General features: G+C 40.0%; 2 long non-coding RNA genes across 2 annotated transcripts in view; both read right to left on the bottom strand.

Moving 5' to 3' along the window:
- Positions 1 to 2419: 2419 nt before the first annotated feature.
- On the bottom strand, positions 2420 to 4073 carry LOC130188823 (uncharacterized). The gene is made up of 2 exons (XR_008830657.1): positions 3809 to 4073; positions 2420 to 3686 (listed from the first exon to the last, which is right to left on the bottom strand). It is a non-coding gene; the product is annotated as an uncharacterized LOC130188823 (long non-coding RNA).
- Positions 4074 to 15366: 11293 nt separating this feature from the next.
- Positions 15367 to 21001, bottom strand: part of LOC130188828 (uncharacterized) — a 27863-nt gene continuing 22228 nt past the window's right edge. The window contains exons 2-5 of the long non-coding RNA XR_008830658.1: positions 15957 to 16030; positions 15784 to 15876; positions 15583 to 15657; positions 15367 to 15385 (exon numbers count right to left, since the gene is read on the bottom strand). This is a non-coding gene — a long non-coding RNA (uncharacterized LOC130188828). The remainder of the gene's footprint in view (positions 15386 to 15582; positions 15658 to 15783; positions 15877 to 15956; positions 16031 to 21001) is intronic.

The raw sequence follows: 21001 nt of genomic DNA, 5'->3' as shown, positions 1-21001 counted from the left end.
GGACAACAGCATTATCACGGCATCATTTAGGAAGAACCTGACTGCTACTGTTAATGAAACTTATGTGGAAGACAGAATGGAACATTTATTCTCCCCACATTGTTAGTAGGATAACATTAAATATGTTTAGAGGGAATATGACACGTAAGTCTTCCTACAGGGACTGTTGAACTTTTTGAATGTTTCTCATAAATTGATATTGTTCCCAGGAAATCTCTGGCCATAAACACAGAAACACTTTGTCCTTGTTGAGAGTTTTAAAAATAGAAAAGGCGCAATCACACTGACACTGCTCCTCAATCAAACACCTAATCACTTCAACCCAGCCAAATCTTAAACATCTGTGTTTATTGGCAGGAATGTACACGTTCAGAGCACAGTTAAAACCCGTTCAGTTTCCAAGTGAAAAAGAGATGAGCTCGATGGAAAGAGACGGTGAGAAAACCCACGGAACAAACGGCAATACAACACTCTCCATTGAGCTCAAGGTGAAGGGGTCAGCAACATATCAGCACATTTAAAGTTGGCAGGGAATGCAGGGGATGGGTAAACATGCAGAACTTCATCTCCATTTGAACAAAGGGCTCTCATTGTTACTGTGGTGGAGGAAGAAGGGTTCTGCTGCATGGCGTCTGTGCTGCACGAGCTCCATCTGTCTGTTGACAAGAGGAACCGACCTTCCTCCTCCAGGACTCCATCTCTCCAGCAACACTGACCCCTGCTGATGAAATATGAGACTGGCAGCTGACCCACATTATTCATATTCTATAACATGGAAGTAGCATAACTCTTTGTTGTGTGTGTGTGAGAAAAAACAATTAAGGGCAATATGATACAGAGAATACTTTGCAGACACATGTATTTGCTCTTGTGTGAGTTGAGGCAAAACCACCCTTTATAATTCCATATCCACTAATCACTTTGTGTTTGAAGAAATAATTCAAACTCCAAACAAAAATTGAACAAAAAAGTTCTTAAAATTATTGATTTGTTTTTTATTTTTCCTGTTCAACTAAACAATGAAAATGTGATCGATTATGTGAACAATGCACTCTCTATTTACTATTACTTACATTTATTAAACCTGATGTGATCTTGCAAACATACAAACTTTGACTGAATTGTTTTTCCTGCCATTACAAAAAGCAAAGAACATTTCAAGTGTTTCAACATGGATTTAATAAAGAGCACATTGGAAACGTGACTTCGCTTCACGGACAGTTCGTCCCGAAATATAAAATTAATATGTTTCATCTTACCCAAGGTTACTATAGATTGTTTTGAAGTGAGATGTCATCCGTAGAGTTGTCCGTCTTCCTTCCCTCAGATATAATGGGACTATATTGCGGTCAGCAAAGGATGCTCAAAGCACCACAAAAATACATTTGAAAAACTCAACATTTATGGTTCTTTCCAGACATCCTGACGGTTAGTCCAAAAATGTAATTAAATAAAAATGTATTTCCTTGGTACACATCACCAATCCTGCTGGACTGGGGTCTGATAAAAAACACTCGATAAGTGGGAAATAAAGGGAAAATGACTAACATTTAAAAACTTCTTTAAAGAAGAAAAGACTTAGGATGAATACATGTACAATACACACTACTCTCACAGTGACAGTAAAACGGTTGTGCCTTGTTATTAAAGCACATAGACGTGCTCACTGATACGATATTGTGTCATCACCTTGAGGCTATGGACCAATGTTCTCAGCCTCATGTTCCCCAGGGCTGCAGTGATGGAACATGAGTGCAATCCACTGAACTCAGCACACTCTGGCATCCTAACATATGAATCTCTTCCAGCACAGTAAGAGTACCTTTTATTAATTACCAGTAACTGCTGTCAAAATATGTTCGAGAAAATTCTATGTCGTGACAACTTATGTGAAAAGGCTATAAACATTGATATTGTCTATTAGAGTAAACCACCAGAACACACACACACTCAAAGAAATAACTTGTATGATTTACTTAATAAAATCCTCGTAACAATTTGCACTAACACTAACTAAGTAACTTTTACTGTTGAAGGATTAAGTAAATCCTACTAGACAGTGTTAAGTATAACATACTTAATTTTAGAGTAAATAACCATGAAAATACGAAGTAATTGTTACTTAATTATGCTTAAACATAACTTATATTTATTTAGCTAATTAAGTAAAGTCTACTTAACTTTTTCTCAAACAGAAATTTCAATGTTATGAAATTATTAAGTAAAATCTATCATTTAGTTATGAATTAACTAGGTAGATTTTATTATACTTTATAAATTAGGATTTACTTAATAAAATCCTCGTAACAATTTGCACTAACACTAACTAAGTAACTTTTACTAGACAGTGTTAAGTATAACATACTTAATTTTAGAGTAAATAACCATAATCTTTATACATCACAAATCACAGCCACAATGCAATTCAAAATATTTATTTTGTCAGCAAATAAGATTCAATTTTATAAAAACTCTTGTTTTTCTTAAATAAAAATTCAGTGTCAAGAAATTCACACTTAGGATAATAAAGAAAAATAAAATACAAATATATAAACATTTGTTTTAATCTGCAATCAAGTGACAGAACTGGTGCCTAACTTGACACAACACCAACATGCATGTTGAAACAGCTGCTGAACATTTACAGTCTGTGTACATTTATGCAACCCTGCATCACAAAAATTACGTTCCCCCAGACCTAAAATTCAATTTGCAGTTACGTTTGACTGAAACGTATTTCTCTCCAGATTACGTTTGTATTTGACGTATTATAATTACAAATACGTCTCTGATCAACGTATCTTTGCCGTTTGTTATCTCTCTTTTCTACAATTCTGTTATGAATTGGAAAAAGCGTCCTCTAGTCTTATTTATTATTATTTTATATGTTTCGCCTGCGTATTCTGACAGCAATAGGCGTTGTAACGGATCATATGAATTGGCGTGAAGACTTACTGCTGGTGACTCTCCTTTATTTTCTTTCTTTAGGTGACAATACATTTATTAAAACTCGTAAACTATCACCACCTCATCACCACCTTAACAGAGTCAGTCCCATATGGGTCAAATCAACTATTAAACTTGTTATAAAATGCGCATCTGTCCGTAATCTACACCATAAAGTTCGCATTTTAACCTAAAACAAAGTGCACTTCCTTTTAACCTTTCAAAATAAATGTCAGATTTATCTGTTAAGCGTAAGTAGTATAAAATGTCTATATTTATTCAAACAATACAATATAAAAGGCATACACACACACACACTGACAGAAATACATAGACACTCACATACGTACACACACACAGGCAGAGACACACAGACACAGGCAGAGACACACACACACATATACACATGCACGCATACTCTGCAGACTGACCCTTGACCTCCCAATTGTCTCTCAGATATAACCCTCCTGCTTTATATTACATCTATTATATCTTACCTAAATGTAAGACTTTGAGGTCGTGGGGGGAATCCCCTCCAAAACATTCACAAGAGAAAATTGTCACCGTGCCAATAACCCTTGTACGATGCTTAAAACCAGTCTTTTAGTAAATAAATCGCATCCCGCCAACATCTCCTTGCCTTCAAGGAGGATCGATACGTCAACGGGATCTTCTCCATCGGTGCCACGGACAACCACGATCCTCACGATGTGTTGAGATGCATCACTGCGGCTGTCCACCTGTATATAACATACAATAAGAATTTAGACAATGGTATCAACATATTAATTAACTAACAGCTAATTAAACATTACACAAACTTTGATACAATAAAATGAATAAATCAATTTAAAAAACTTACCAGGCAGTCTTCAAATAACGCCTCCTCTTTCTCACCAAGGTACAGGATAAGGCTGCGGATAATAGTTTCTCGTTTCATCCCAATGCTTTGGTTCTGTGAATAAATAAATATGTTGTCAATACTGAACCCCTTGTTCATGCTAAATGAACTGCATACATCTGCAGAAACAGTGAAAGCAAGACTCATTTGTGGAAGCATGGAGTGTGGAGGAACATAGAAGCCACAGAGTAGGAGTAAGCCCCTGTCAACAACCACTTGAGTTAAATGTGACTAAAAATAATATATCGCCACTCATCATCACTGAGAGAAGCCCCGCCCCCTTTACGGGCGCTGGCCAAACGTGCGTGTGCGTGTACAGCCGCACCAAAAACGCCTTGTCAAAAACCTGCCGGGCAAAACAGCGCGGTGTACCTGGAGCGGACCTGCGTGCGCAACCAACCGTTGATTTTGGGTTCAAGATATTTAAAAAAAGAAAGGAAAGAGTACGGCGAACACCACCATCTACTCCATGAGTTGTGTCTCGATGGCGAGGATTCAGTTGCACTTCCGACCGAGCAAGGAGTCAGTTGAGCACGGTGTTTTCTTGAAATAAAGCTTTGTTTTTTACAATATTCTACTCAAAGCCTTGTTTCTTCTCATTGTCGAGTGCTATTTAAACCGCTCCGCCCAACAAAAAGAATGTCACCAGCCGCCACTGAATGAAACCGACAGAGAACCAGACAGCAAACATTAGCTCACACAGCGCTGTCATAGCTAGCATGTTTCAGTCTTATTTCAGTATGTTCAAACAATGTACCGAGCGTTACTGACATAAAGCCGGCAGCTGTTGGAATATTGCGGCTCGCAAACGTCTTTCTCTCTCACACGCGTAACAAGGACCATATATTTTCAAAAACGTGAAGCTCTCCTCCAACGTCTCGTCCAACGTCTCGTCCAACGTCTCCTCCAACGTCTCGTCTCGTCGCGTTGCCGCCTTGAATGCGAATTGCGCGCGTCGATTGATTCAAACGCGATAGATGTTTAGATTAATTAAAATTTACTTACCTTTTTCAGTTTATGTTCAGTCATTATAAAACATGTAAACAGTATGAGAAATTGGGGAGTAACATTTACTCTTCCCGCAGAGTTAATTTATTGTATGATTAAAATGTGTAACTTTTACTTAATAAAGTCTAGTAATCAGTGAAACGTATTAATACAATGTAGAATATATACCAATTAATGAAGTATAATTTACAACACCAACAATTTATTTTTTTGAGTGCACATATTACTACAGTCTATGTATCTGTATACTGTCTGCAGCTAAGACAAAAGAGGTGTTGGTAAAAAGATTCCACATTGAAGTTATCAATGGATAAACAAAGTGTTCTCTAGATCCCTTTAAGGAAACATAAATTCATAAGCAGCCTCTATCATACCACAAATTGCCAGGTGTAGCTGCGTGAGTTTTTTATTTTTTTAAGTGAGTAAAAACATTGGGCATTTTGGTCTTCATAATGTTATTTTCCCAAAGATTTCAAAACAAACTCCACTTTTATTTGCTGTCAAAGCACAGAAGAAGAATCCAGCGGGACGGAGCTCACCACTCACAGTTTGGTCGATCCCTCTTAATGACAGATCCCTCTCGCCAAACGCGCAACGAGTCACACGATGGAGGACGGAATTGTTCACTGCTGAAGGACATTTGTTTTTCATGGGAAAAAAAATTGTGAACGGAATTTAATTCTGCAAGTGATCGCTGGTAATAACTTGCGGTTAGAATGTTTCAGTATTTTAATGATTTTTATGGCTAAATATTTTTGTTTCACTTAGCATCAGTGTAAATAACCCCTTAAAAGGTTTATTGTTTTGTGTTGATTGCCTTATTTTGTATCTGCTTTATTGGTTTTGATGTATGCCTTTTTATATTGTATTGTTTTAATGATTTTGTATATGTTTTAATCTACTTCCGCTTTGAGCTAAATTTGACTTATTTTGAAATGTTAGAAGGAAGCGCACCTTTATTTTGTGTTAATATACAAACTTGACGTAACGGCTAAATGTGACGGACGGATGCGCATTATATGAAGAGTTTTGATAGTTTTAATGGACCCGTATGAGGCTAACGCTCTTACGGTGGTGACAAGGAGGTTTTAATTCAATAGTTTTGGTTCATTCAAGATTCAAGATTCAAGATTCAAGATGTTTTATTTGTCACATACACACACAGGGTGTGCAGTGAAATGAAAGTGGCAATGCTCAGCAGGAATGTGCAAGGGCAACAAGTACACACTATTTACAATAAAAAACAACACAATATTTACAGTAAGTGTGTGTGTGTGTGTGTGTGTGTGTGTGTGTGTGTGTGTGTGTGTGTGTGTGTGTGTGTGTGTGTGTGTGTGTGTGTGTGTGTGTGTGTGTGTGTGTGTGTGCCTAAGAGGGGCAGTTGTGTGGGTCTATGGGGTCCTGGTGAGGTCGGAGTTCACAGTCCTGATGGCCTGAGGAAAGAAACTCCGTCTCAGTCTCTCTGTTCTTGCAGCGTGACTACGGAGGCGCCTGCCTGACCGCAGCAGCTGAAACAGTCTGTTGTTAGGGTGGTGAGGATCCTTCATGAGCCTGCCGGCACTGGTTCTGCACCTCCTGGTGTACAAGTCCTGCAGGGTGGGAGTGAAGTTCAATAGTGCGTTCAGCCGAACTCACTCTCTGCAGAGCCTTCCTGTCCTGAGCGGAGCAGTTGCCAAACCAGGCTGTGATGCTTCCTGTCAGGACGCCTCTACAGCTCCAGAGTAGAAGGACTGAAGGATCCTCTGGGAAACTTTAAATTTCCTCAGCTGCCTGAGGTGGTAGAGGTGCTGCCTTGCCTTTCTCACCAGAGTGTCTGTGTTTGTTGACCATGTCAGATCCTCGGTGATGTGGACTCCTAGGTATTTATACCCGCACCCTCTCCACAGTAGTCCCGTTAATCCCCAGTGGTGAGTACGTCCTCTGTTGTTGTACCTCCTAAAGTCCACAATCAGCTCCTTAGTTTTGGTGACATTCATGATGAGGCTGTTGTCCTGGCACCAGAGTGACAGATCAGCAACTTCCTCCAGGTAGGCCTTCTCGTCGTTGTCGGAGATCAGGCCCACCACCACTGTGTCATCCGCAAACTTGATGATGGTGTTGAGCTGAACCTGGCCACACAGTCATGTGTGTACAGGGAGTACAGTAGGGGGCTGAGGACGCAACCCTGGGGATCCTGTGTTCAGGGTGAGGGTTTGGAGGTGTCTGCCCACCCTGACCACCTGTGGCCTGGCGGTCAGGAAGTCCAGGATCCAAGCACACAGGGGGTGTTCAGTCCCAGCTCAATCAGCTTGCCGGCCAGTCTGGAGGGACTATGGTGTTGAAAGCTGAACTATAATCAATGAACAGCAGTCTCACATAGCCCCCCTTCTGGCTGTCCAGATGAGAGAGTGGTGTGCAGTACCTGGGAGACAGCATCATCTGTGGATCTGTTTGGGCGATAAGCAAACTGCAGCGGGTCCATGGAGGAAGGGAGGAAGGCGCAGATGTAGTCCTTTATCAGCCTCTCAGCATTTCATGACCACCGAGGTGAGGGCCACGGTCGGTAGTCATTCATACATGCTGGAGAAGCATTCTTGGGCACAGGGACAATAGTGGATCTCTTGAAGCAGGCGGGGACCACGGACTCAGCCAGGGAGAGGTTGAATATTGTGGTGAACACTGGAGCTAGCTGGTTAGCACAGGTCTTCAGTACTCGCCCAGATATGCCATCTGGACCTGCAGCTTTCTGGTGTTCACCAACAGAGCCCCCCTCACACTGTGCGGGGTCACAGAGAGAGTGTGTGTTCGTCCCCAGCGGTAGAACTCACCGGCTACGCTTAACGTGTTGTTGTTGCTTGTGACGAGCTAGCTGTTGTTGCTAGCCTCAAACCGTGCATAAAATGAGTTCAGGTCGTCCGCTAGGGATGCGTCGGCACTCACCATAGCGCGGGGTCTGCTCTGGTAGTCTGTGATAGTCCGTAGCCCCTGCCATAGGCGCCTGGTGTCGCGCTGCTCCATCTGTGATTCCACTCTGTCTCGGTACCTCCTTTGGCTTCCTTCACCGCCTCCTCAGTCCATAGACCGCTGCCTTGTACTCGTCCATGTTGCCGGATACAAGACCGGAGTTATAGGCAGCAGTACGGGCGTTCACAGCTTCACGGATGGATCCATCAACCCACGGCTTTTGGTTAGGAAAGACCCTAACTTTTACCGTGGGGACGATGGTGTCCGCTAAGCGTTGCTATGAGGCTCATTGCTACTTCCATCAACTCGCTGACGTCACTGGAACTGGATTGGATCATGTCCCAGTCGGCGACACGCAGAGCGTCCTGTAGCTCAGCCTCTGATTGGTCAGACCACCGCTACGTTCCTCGTCACTACCGCTTCCGCGATCTTTTGCGGTACCCGGAAGCAGAAAAATGGCGGCATGGTCTGATTTTCCGAACGGAGAGAGACAGCCTTGTAGCCTCTCTTGAATGGCGTATAGCAGTGGTCCAACGTTCTTTCCTCTGGTAGCACACGTAATGTGCTGGTGAAAGTTCGGCATGACTTTTTAGGTTAGCCCTATTAAAGTCCCCAGCCACCACCACAGCCGTCGGGATACTTGTTCTGATGCCGACATAACACATCATGTAGGTCCGATAGTGCGCCGGTGTCCGCTTGGTGGTATGTAGACGCTGTGGTGAAAACACCTCCATGATCGTGCCAGTATGGGTGTCGAGCGACAATAATCCATCCAGAGAAAAACTTGTGTATGCCCTGCTGGATACTCAAAGTGACACAACATTCATTGAGCATGATGTAAGTAAGGAGCTGCAGCTGACTACTTGCCCAGTTAAATTGAAACTCACAACTATGATGGGTGAAAATATGGTCCTTAAAAGTGAACGAATATCTGGTCTGCGTGTGAGAGGTTTCAATTCCACTGTGCACATCAAACTGCCTCCTACTTACACCAAAGACGGCATACCTGTAAACAGACAACATATACCAACGCATGAAACGGCAAAAGGATGGAGCCATCTCACAGCGATTGCAGACCAAATACCGCCTCTTCTTAACTGCAAAGTGGGGTTACTGATAGGCTACAATTGTCCAGGAGCTCTCATACCCCAGGGCTCCAGACTAACTTTTTTAACTAGGAGCACAGTCGCTCCTAACTTAAAATGTTAGGGGCGCAAGCAGAAAATTTAAGGCGCACTTTTTCCTGGGTCAAAATGGGTCTTGGGTGGTCCCAAAAAAATTTTTGCAGCTATGCGCGCACCTTCTATTCATGCAGTCGAGCTATTGAGTGCGTGATCAGCAGCTGGCCGCTCTGCCGTGATACGCGCACACAGGTGCAGTAGGGGCGAGATCCCCCTAGCGACGCTGGCACTCAGTGGCACCTCAGTGGCAACTCACTGGCACCTCACTGGCAACTCACTGGCACCTCACTGGCAACTCACTGGCACCTCACTGGCAACTCACTGGCACCTCAGTGGCAAGTCTGTGGCAAGTGCCACAGACTTGCATAGATAATGTATTTGTATTTTTTTAGACTTACTTAAAATATGCAATACGATATTGCTGTACAATACTGCTGTACTATATTGAATATTGTTTTGCTACTACTACGTTTCACTTCGTAATATATAACACTTATATACCATGATATGTATAATGTGGTCCGCCTTTCTTTAATAATAAAAAATATATAATTATTTTTTTTACCATGTCATACTGTTATACCTCCATGAAATTCTCCTTTGAGGAGATGCCACTGTTAGTCTAAAGTTTAAGCACTGGCACTCAGTGACACTTGCCGGCACTTGCCATCAGTTGCCAGCAGTTGCCAGCAGATGCCACTACTAGTCAAAAAGTGCCACTACTAGTTAAAAAGTGCCACTACTAGTCAAAAAGTGCCAGCAGACGGAGGGTCGGCCAGGCGCGTCTGCGGCATGTCTGCGCAGTGACGAGTCTGCGACGATTTAGTGACAAGCTCCACTGAAGTGCCCGGACAGCGGAAGAAATTACTTTCATGATCACAAAATGGAGGAGCTGCGGTTTAGCTAGATAGATACACAGATGGATATATATATATACATATATGTATATATATACAGGACTGTCTCAGAAAATTAGAATATTGTGATGAAGTTCTTTATTTTCTGTAATGCAATTAAAAAAACAAAAATGTCATGCATTCTGGATTCATTACAAATCAACTGAAATATTGCAAGCCTTTTATTCTGATTTATTGCTGATTATGGCTTACAGCTTAAGAAAACTCAAATATCCTATCTCTAAATATTAGAATATCATGAAAAAGTATACTAGTAGGGTATTAAACAAATCACTTGAATTGTCTAATTAACTCAAACACCTGCAAGGGTTTCCTGAGCCTTGACAAACACTCAGCTGATATAAATCTTTTTTTACTTGGTCTGAGGAAATATTAAAATTTTATGAGATAGGATTTTAGAGTTTTCTTAAGCTGTAAGCCATAATCAGCAATATTAAAAGAATAAAAGGCTTGCAATATTTCAGTTGATTTGTAATGAATCCAGAATGCATGACATTTTTGTTTTAATTGCATTACAGAAAATAAAGAACTTTATCACAATATTCTAATTTTCTGAGACAGTCCTGTATATATATATATAGAGATAATTTGTGTCTTTTTGTAGACTTACTTACAATATGCAATAAGATAGTTCTGTACATTACTGCTATACTATATTTAATATTGGTTTGCTTCTATATATTTGTAAGGTGCTGTGATGCTTGAGTTAGGTTTATAAATGCAATTAATGTGATGGTTATTAATTAAATACTAGGCCAACATTAAATTACACATCAAAGCACATATATTTGCTGAATCAATAAAGCTACAGTTGTCATGGGTGTGAACAGAATATGAAAAGAACGAGACGCAGAGAAAGTCCGGAAACAGTATTCACGGAACGTATTAGTAAATATGAAACACATTTAATAAAACAAAACACAACATGTAAAACAATAAACTCTCATTACGCAACTAATCACAGTGCTTGAATGACCCATCCACCTTGTAACCCTTGTCCATGAATTCCTCAGAAAACCTATTATAATCACTTTGATATTCAAAGTTGAAATCCAAGAGTCTTTCAGCTCCGTCGTCTTCTTCTTCTCCCGCATGTGCTTTTCCGATGGCCAGCTGTTCTGATCGGCCCATTAGCATCAGTGCGGTAATGTCACCTTCCCCTTCAAAGGCCATGTCTGGCACCACTTGGCTGCCAACAGAGCATGCTCAATTTTTTTGAATTTTCCAGAATTCTGCATGAGAAGAATATGAACATTACAAAAACACACACCATTTATTTCAAGTACATTTCGTTTTAAGTCACTTTGACGATACAATATGAAACAATAGCTAAATGTAATTAATTAAGAAAGAAAAGCGATACATTTGAATTCTAAATCAGCACAGTAATACTGTAGGAGCTATTTATTTTGTGTTAGTATTTAGTTATTCTATTTGTAAGTATTCTTGTTTAATTATTCTAGATGTTTGCCTATTCAGAATATACATATATTTGTTAAATTAAGCCATTTGTCGTTGTTGTCTATGTATACTTAGTCTTTGGTTTGTTCCTTTGTTTATGAATTGGGTAATGCTACTGATTTATTGAACAAATGGCCACTACAAATACTATTTCAAAATGTCTATAGTGATCTGCACTTAATGCTTGTGTACTGTGGCTGGAGTTCCTTGAGCACCATGTATGTTGTTTCAAAACCACAAATGGATGGATGGAGTAGGTGGTAGAAGCAGGATTTCACTGCAGTTTAAATAATATGGTGGTACTCCAATTTGGAGTCCACCAGCAAAGTATGTACAATGTTCCTAGAGTTCTTATATAAAGGAGATAGACTTTATCCTTTTGTTTAACTGTGTAATTATTTGTTCAGACATGATATATCAGACTTTTAACAATTACCTGTTGGTCTGTCGGCTCAGGTGCAGGGCTGTCGTTTTCCTTTTCTCTTCCACTTGGAATTAACAGAGAGTAAATTGTGACATTACTTTCACGATTGACTTTTCTTAAAATGTCACACTTTACAGAGAGTGCTGGATTATTATGGCAAGCTGATTATAGGCATACAGTTAGCTGTAGAAACACAATTCTTCAAATACATATGAGAAATTGCATTTCCCTTCATCACTAAACCTGTTAGTGTTCATAAAAATGCATGAAATCTACATTTAACACACAAAAGCAAAGGAATTACTTAGATCTCATAAAGAAAAAGGTATTACCTGTGCGCATCTTCCTGTTTTAAGAGGAGGCTTTCTGCCTCGTGTCTCCAAAGACCCAGTGTTTTTCTCAGCCACTGAATTGTTACCTTAAAAGCAACATAAATTCACATTTTGTGACCACATTTAAGTTCTGTGTATACAAAGTTGTGAAATCAAATTAATCCAAGATGTAACAATTTCACCAAACCTTTACTAATGCGCCATTTGGGCATACAACTATCAGCAGGGCCACCAGAAAGCTTGTTCAAATGAATACTCCTGACTTATTCAACAAAGTATGGTCATGAAATCTATTTTTGTGCTGTATGTTCATTTATTACACCATTATCGAGAGCAAATATATGAATAGAATCATGCAGTTTATGCTTATGGTTTATGCTTGTGTGTTTTTAGAAAAAATAGCACACATTCACTGGATAACAGTAAAGCATGGGTATATGTAAAAAAACAACCAAAGTGACAGTGTATTTCACACCAAATACCATTTATTATTATGAATGTGAGGGGTTTTTCTCTCACAATTGATGTGTATTGTGTATATCATATTTATTTTAATAAATACTATGAATCCTACCTCTGGCAGAATTACATCTTCCAGGTACATCTGCTGTTCTAGCTCTTTGCCCGTTACAGGCAGGATGTTCTTCAGCCTGTTGATCATCTCTGAAGTCTAAAACATTTTACAAATGATAGTTATTACATATGAACTCCAAAGTACAGACTTTTTTCAGAAGCTTTGATGAAAATGTCATGCTTCTGTTTTTTGACAAACATTATTAGAAATACAGGTCATACTTTCCTAACGATTAGAGACAAAGAGAAACATGTCTTGCAAGTTACGATGAAACATGGCAATGTTTTGAGCATACCTTCAAGTCATCCAACAATGTGTTGTTGGATGAGTACATCATTTGCAATGCGGATAAAACTCCTTGTTTTTATGGAGATAGTGTCTGTTGGAAAGAAGCGTGCCATCTCTGATCTTTGCTCCAGATCCTGCAAAGAGCATAACAATTCTGATGTCATGTATTTCTTTTACCATCTCATGTGAACAAGTTCAAGTATTGATAGCCCAAAATGAATGGGAGTACAAGTACAAGGCACATTTATAAAAGCTGTTTAACACAGTATAGTAATTTAAACTCTAAATCAGAATAATTTACTGAAAGGTTTGGATTGTGGGTGTCAACTGCATTTGAGAAGTTTGACAACCATCCATGTAGCCAACAGACTGCATTCCCAAATACTTTGTCAACATAACAATTATTGCATAATTTTACAAATGTAGGAAGGAGTTATTAAAGACATTTATAAAACTTGTTGTAGTTTTTTTGTTACCTTTATTTCTTGGTCAGTTAACATGCTGTCCACCGCAGTTGCTTCAGGCTGACCTTGCTGGTGACAAAAGAAAAAGCCATTCTAAGCAACCAGTCTGCTACACTGATCTTTGAGGTTGTGTTTACGGTGTATGAATGTAAAATGATTGTAAGTCGCTTTGGATAAAAGCATCAGCTAAATGTAATGTAAAAAAGGATACTGATGGAAGGAAATGCCAAACTCATGCAAAAGTTGTTTCAAGGTGAGATCATTAAATAGCACTTACACATTTGGTTGGACAACTTTAGTGCAGCCACAATTGAAGCCTTGTTTCGTACAGTTTTCACCAATTCCAGCACAATGGAAATGAATCCATTTACTGCAATTTTCACACTGTAGCCATTTATAGCCCTCCACGTCTTGGTGGAGAAACCTAAGTTGAACAGAAAATCAAAAACCTTAACAAAATAGTTAAATGTGATATGCCGACTGAAAATGTTATATATATTTGAAAAGCATTTTTTATTTATTTATTTAAAACCTGCAGATACAATATGTAGTATCTGGAATAAGTTATTGTTTGAGGCTGCAGATGCAACAAACTGAAACTTCTTCCCTGTGTAAAGCGTATAGGAGAACTTCTTCGGTGGTTTGCTGAATTAAAAACATAGCGGCCAGGTCTTTGAAGAGAATCTGCTCTGTGTGTGGATATAAATGTCTCATTCCAAGGTAACGAAGACACAATATTTTCAATGATTAGGTGATAAAACACTTCATAAAAAATAGTTAAATATATTCAATTTCTTCCAATATCTCCTAAATATGTACGTATTTTTTCAAATGAAATGCAAACTTGTGACATACATTCTTGTCCCCACCACACGTTGAAAAGTGCAGGCTCCAATGCACCATGCAATGCAATGGTAGTTGGAGTCACATTTGTTCCCTTCAGCTATCTGCAGCTTCTTCTCTTGCCTTTCCATTTCATCTGACACATCCTTGGTGAGAGGGAAGGACTTTTTCGGAACATAAAAAGGAGAAGTGGACAGGTTAAAGTCCGTACGACGCATTACAAATATATATATTAAATCTAGAAAAAAACGGCATTCAACGTCATCAACATTACTTACTGTCTCTGGGACATCTTTTATCATTTTAGCTCCATGATATGTCCTCAGAGTCCGACATTGAGTCATTGTCAGTGTCTCTTCTTGGACATTTATCTTGGTCACCTCATTCTCAGCAGCCTATATGTCAAAGAGATGATAAGAGTGTTAATTGTACAAAATCTGCTGAGTTATTTAAATTTATATTTTAATAATGGGCATAGGCCTATTGTAATATGTTACCTGTGCACACTGTACACAATAGTTTTACTTTCTTGACTTTCTTTTATTAAGTCTGTTAATATTCCTGAATTTCAGCCATAGAAAACAAGTACTGGACATAAGTCTTAAATAGACATTAATAATAATTAATTAGACATAATAAGAAAATAAGTAATATGAAGAAGGGGTTGGTTTAGAAAAATTAAATAATAGGCTGGTCACATTTAAAATGATGTGATTGTCAAATTCAAAATAGTGTGGCTTATAGGGCTATAGACAATTGTTTGAAGCTGCATTCAAAACCAGCTTAAAAACAAACTATTTGTCGACATAGTGACTTGGATTTACTCACTGAGCAGACAAAAATCCCACAATTCACGAGTCCTTTTGAAGCCACTGGACAGGGTATCGCACCCTCAATCCTGCAGCCCACCCTTCTTCCGAAAGACATTTCTGGGGTGGCAAAAATACAATTACATGTCAAAGAGATGAAAAGGCGTTATTGTGTCATATTTGTTTTGTTGTAGTTGACGTAGATTTACTTCAGAAGATCCATATCATCCTCGCATATCCGGTCCAGGTCTTCAGGAGTCATAGATTCGGATTTCTTTTGGAGAAATCCAGAACCTTTTAAACAATAATGTCAAGATGTAATTCAACATATTTGTGGTTTATTATGTGTTGTGCTGGATAACATGATGACATAAAAAACACTTTTTTTTACGATATCAATGATGCAACCATCTCTTTACTCTATAACCATTCTCTTCAATGTTAATGGTATGTTTCTAAACCGTCAATACAATGTAATAGCTGATGCATACCCATAGAATGAAGTGGTTGCCAGTTTCGTTGGTGATATGACCCACAATCCTCGGCAGAAATATGATTTCGGCATCCTGTTGTTGAATAGATAATTATAATATGAATCCATCAATGACAACGTCTCCTGAAACATTTCATTTTTAAAGGGTATTAGTGATTGTCTTTCTTCGTATTCGTTCACATTTCTGTAAAAAACTTACCGGGAGATAATTAACAAGCTTGTCATTGACATTTTTGTTCATGATCCAGTCTCTGTGCCACAATATGAAGTCAAAATGACCAAGTGCTGCACTCTGTAAACAACATACATCATAAACAACATACAACAACATACAGCCATAAAATATTCCAGTGACCATGTGACATCACTCACCTGAGCTTGTCCATGTCCCCAGACCTGAAAGTGACTTTCTTTATATTAAGAGGAGTCTTCAGGTCAATGCTGAGCTGAGAGGATGAAACATAAGACATTTAAAATATATATATTTTTAATGACACTACAGTCACATCAATAAAAAAAGTGGTTTGATAAATGTCAGTGGAAGTTGTGCTTTCAATTACTGAAACAAGGTGAATGAAAAAGGAATGGCACACTCTGACTCGTGGCAATCATCTGAGAACTACTGGCACTTCTTTGGCGAGTAGTGGCACCTTTCTGACTTCTGCCCCCATCGTGGTGGCATCTGTCTAACTACTGGCTGGTGGCAAGTCTCTGACGCGTCGTGGCACTTCTTTGACAACTAGCACTGGCAGCTCATGGCACCTACCGACACCGAACTAGTGCAATCACTGGCACCGACAACTCAGCGGCAAGTGCCGCTCGGTGCCAGTACTCAGCGACAACACAGCGGCGTGTTTGCGACGAGTCGCCGGCAGCAACACTCAAGTGGCAGGACAGGAGCAAGCGAACGACACTCGCCGAGAAGCTGTGGGTGGAACAACCATTGTTGTTACGACAGATCAGCTGCCGTTAATCAGTTTTATGATCATAGATTGGAGGAGCTCCAGGTTTTTTTATTTACACTCATATACCATCATATGTATAATGTACCCGCCTTTTTTAAATAATAAAAATAAAAAAAGATTTGTTTTTTACCATGATCATAGGCCTACTGTTATACCCCCACTATGATACTCTACTCTGAGGAGATGCCACTGTTAGTCTAAAGTTTAATATATTACGAAGTGAAACGTAGTAGAAGCAAAACAATATTAAATATAGTAGCCTACAGCAGTAATGTACAGCACTATCTTATTGTCAGTAAGTGTCTACAAAAAGACAATTATATATATATATATATCCATCTGTGTATCTAGCTATTTTAGCTATCTATCTATCTATCTAGCTAAACCGCAGCTCCTCCATTCTGTGATCATGAAAGTGATTTCTTCCGCTGTCCGGGCACTTCAGTGAAGCTTGTCACTAAATCGTCGAAGACTCGTCGTCACTGCGCAGACATGCCGCAGACGCGCCTGGCCGACCCTCCGTCTGCTGGCACTTTTTGACTAGTAGTGGCACTTTTTAACTAGTAGTGGCACTTTTTGACTAGTAGTGGCACTTTTTGACTAGTAGTGGCATCTGCTGGCAACTGCTGGCAACTGCCGGCAACTGCCGGCAAGTGTCACTGAGTGCCAGTGCTTACACTTTAGATTAACAGTGGCATCTCCTCAAAGTAGAATTTCATGGCGGTATAACAGTATGACATGGTAAAACAAGAAATTATATATATATATATATTATTTTTTTTAAATTATTATTATAGAAAGGCGGGTACATTATACATTTTGTAGCGACCCTGTGAAGTGGCTGTCAATCACAGTGTGGCACCGTGCATGCTGGTCGAGGCGTGCCTGTGATTGGCGGAGTAGAGGGGAGGCGGGGTTAACCTGTCGGAAAACGGAAGTTAAGGGTGGTTGACGGGAACCGTTGTTGTTGACATTCGAGCTGCTAAACTGAGAGGAGCACGCTGTCTGTGTTGGTGGATGCTTGAGCACGCTGTCTGTGTTGGTGGATGCCTAATAAAGGGAGGATTAATAACGTCGTCCCGTCTCCGTGTCATCAGTGCCATAACGTCCGAGACATTACAATATCATGGTATATAAGTGTAATAGGTTACGAAGTGAAATGTAGTAGTAGCAAAACAATATTAAATATAGTACAGCAGTAATGTACAGCACTATCTTATTGCATATTGTCAGTAAGTGTCTACAAAAAGACACTAATTAATATATATATATATATATTAATTAGTGTCTTTTTTATATATATATACACACACATCCATCTGTGTATCTAGCTATTTTAGCTATCTATCTAGCTAAACCGCAGCTCCTCCATTTTGTGATCATGAAAGTGATTTCTTCCGCTGTCCGGGCACTTCAGTGAAGCTTGTCACTAAATCGTCGCAGACTCGTCACTGCGGCCGACCCTCCGTCTGCTGGCACTTTTTGACTAGTAGTGGCACTTTTTAACTAGTAGTGGCACTTTTTGACTAGTAGTGGCATCTGCTGGCAACTGCTGGCAACTGCTGGCAACTGATGGCAAGTGCCGGCAAGTGTCACTGAGTGCCAGTGCTTAAACTTTAGACTAACAGTGGCATCTCCTCAAAGGAGAATTTCATGGAGGTATAACAGTATGACATGGTAAAAAAAATAATTATATATTTTTTATTATTAAAGAAAGGCGGGTACATTATACATATCATGGTATATAAGTGTTATATATTACGAAGTGAAACGTAGTAGTAGCAAAACAATATTCAATATAGTACAGCAGTATTGTACAGCAATATCGTATTGCATATTTTAAGTAAGTCTAAAAAAATACATTATCTATGCAAGTCTGTGGCACTTGCCACAGACTTGCCACTGAGGTGCCAGTGAGGTGCCAGTGAGGTGCCAGTGAGGTGCCAGTGAGTTGCCAGTGAGGTGCCAGTGAGGTGCCAGTGAGTTGCCAGTGAGGTGCCAGTGAGTTGTCGGTGCCAGTGATTGCACTCGCCCTCTCTCCACAGGTGAGCACACCTCCTTGAAACATACTATTGAGAACATATTCGCTGACATGAACCTGATGAACACAGTTGTTTTTTGTTTTTTCAACGCACTTTTTTTTGCCTTAGGCGCTCGGGATTTGTCATAGGCGCTCGGGAAAACGGCTTAGGCGCGCGCCCAAATTTTCTCTGCAGGAAAAACCCTGACACACTATAAATCGACTTGCAAAGTTTTCCCATCATTTTTACTGTATTACTGATAAATAATTTGACAATATACAATCTTATGCCTGTTTGCCTTCATGAACTGCAAAACATTCACAACAGAGAACTCTTCAGAAGTTACTGTATTGAGTTTAAACATATTTGAAGAAAACATACCTTGAGCATGTGCATGTTGCACTTGATGTAGCCAATCAAAACATTTGTTGGTTTCTAGAGATGCACCGATCAGGTTTTGGTGCGATCACGATCACTGAAATCAGTATCTGCCGATCACCGATAATACCGATCACCGATCACTGAAATCAGTATCTGCCGATCACCGATAATACGATCACGATCACTGAAATCAGTATCTGCCGATCCGATAATACCAATCACCGATCACGGTGTTGATTGAAACATTCTATTTATTGTGTAGCATTATTGCCTAGGACTATGAGGAAATACATATATAAAGCAACTCAAACATTAAAGAAATTACCGATTTCTTTAAACATTTAGAACTTTACTTTGAAAAATTTCCTAATTGATACATTAAAATTGTTTGATTGCTATTGTAGGGATTTCAGATATGTATGGAACACATCTGCATCATTCATTTCCTGGAACTCTTGGAAATCTATATACAGGACTTTTCTTAACATACAAAGACTGACTAATTTTATAAACTCTTCCTTGGTACAGTAAACATTTTTAATGTTAGCATAATTTAAGCTAAATCTCAGAAACTATCTATAAAGATACAACATCAGTTCATTGTTTACTTTTATATGTTAGTGTATGATTTGTCGACATCTTATTTTGATAAGCGGATGTTGTTTCACGTGGTTCTTTCCGCTAACTTTGCAAAACCGGATGTTGTCACTTAAATCCTTCCGCTAACTTTATCAAAACCCTCGCGCTCCAGATCGAATCGTTTACCGTGAACATCAGTCTATAAGGGCAGACATGTGAGAGTCGGCTGAGTTGACCCAGAGATTCAACTCGGGGCGGGACGCCGCTTCGGTGGTGAGGATCCCCTCGTGGACCTCTCACTCTGCGGCCCTCGTTGCGTCTCCGTTGCGGTGCGCCTCTTTTCACACATTAGCCCCCCCCCACCCCTCTCACACACAGGCCAGCCTTCTTCTTCTTCGGTTTTCGTCTCCTTTCTTCTTCTTCTGGAGTTAATGTCGGTTAGCAAACCAGTCATTCAGGCATTACCGCTAACTATAGTGGGCTGAAGTGTAGAACAAGTTTGTAAACAACAAAAATATTTAATAACAAAAAAAAGAAATCTGCTAATTTACTGGTCGCGCATGCGCGAGTTGATGAAAAATTTACTCGCACTGTGTCTAATTTTAGGCGCAAAATGCGACCATTTGGTCGCAGTCTGGAGCCCTGTACCCAGACGTGTGATAGCAGGAAAAGATGATGAACCCTTTGCTATTCTTTCAGACTTAGGGTGGAGTATTGTTGGCTGTTCAGCACCTCACTCTGATGCACAATTGTCAAACGGTCACTGTCACAGAGTAAACGTGAAGGAGCTGCCTGCAGTGACTCCAATGGATGCAAGAAGAATTCTCGAGACTGATTTCAGAGACAATCAAGGAGATGGCAAAACAGTCTCTCAAGAAGATTTGATTTCTCTTGACGAACAGAAGGGAAATATAAACAGACATGGACATTATGAAATGCATAATGCACATCATGGATTAAAGCAGATCGCCAAAGAACAGAGTCACACACACCCATTAGGGTCACAGGTCATTGCCAGATTCTTTTATGTAAACGATGGCATCATTAGTGTTGAGTCTGCTGAAAAGACCAGTCAGATGACAAAGGAGACACATGAGCTGTGTGCAAACAAAGGTTTAAGGAGTCACAAATTTGTGGACAACTGTGCTGTTCTCCAGAGCATCCCCTCAACAGAACATGCTACAGACATCAAAGTAAAGGATCTCAGATTCAATGACCCAGCGTTAGAGAGAGCTTTGGGAATAAACTGGAATATCGAGAGTGACTGTTTCAACTTCAAGGTTTCACTAAAGAACCAGCCCGCAACACGGCGCGGCATCCTGTCATCTGTCGCCTCCGTACATGACCCGCTGGGCTTCGTGGCTCCATACCTCCTCAACGGAAAGAATATTCTTCAGGATATGGGCCATCAAGAAACAGGATGGGATAACCCAATTCCAGGGCAGTTGAAATCACGGTGGGAGAAATGGCC

The sequence above is a fragment of the Pseudoliparis swirei genome, chromosome 3, assembly GCF_029220125.1.
Source record: "Pseudoliparis swirei isolate HS2019 ecotype Mariana Trench chromosome 3, NWPU_hadal_v1, whole genome shotgun sequence".
In the NCBI taxonomy this organism is placed as follows: domain Eukaryota; kingdom Metazoa; phylum Chordata; class Actinopteri; order Perciformes; family Liparidae; genus Pseudoliparis; species Pseudoliparis swirei.
This window is presented reverse-complemented; position numbering and strand designations above follow the sequence as displayed.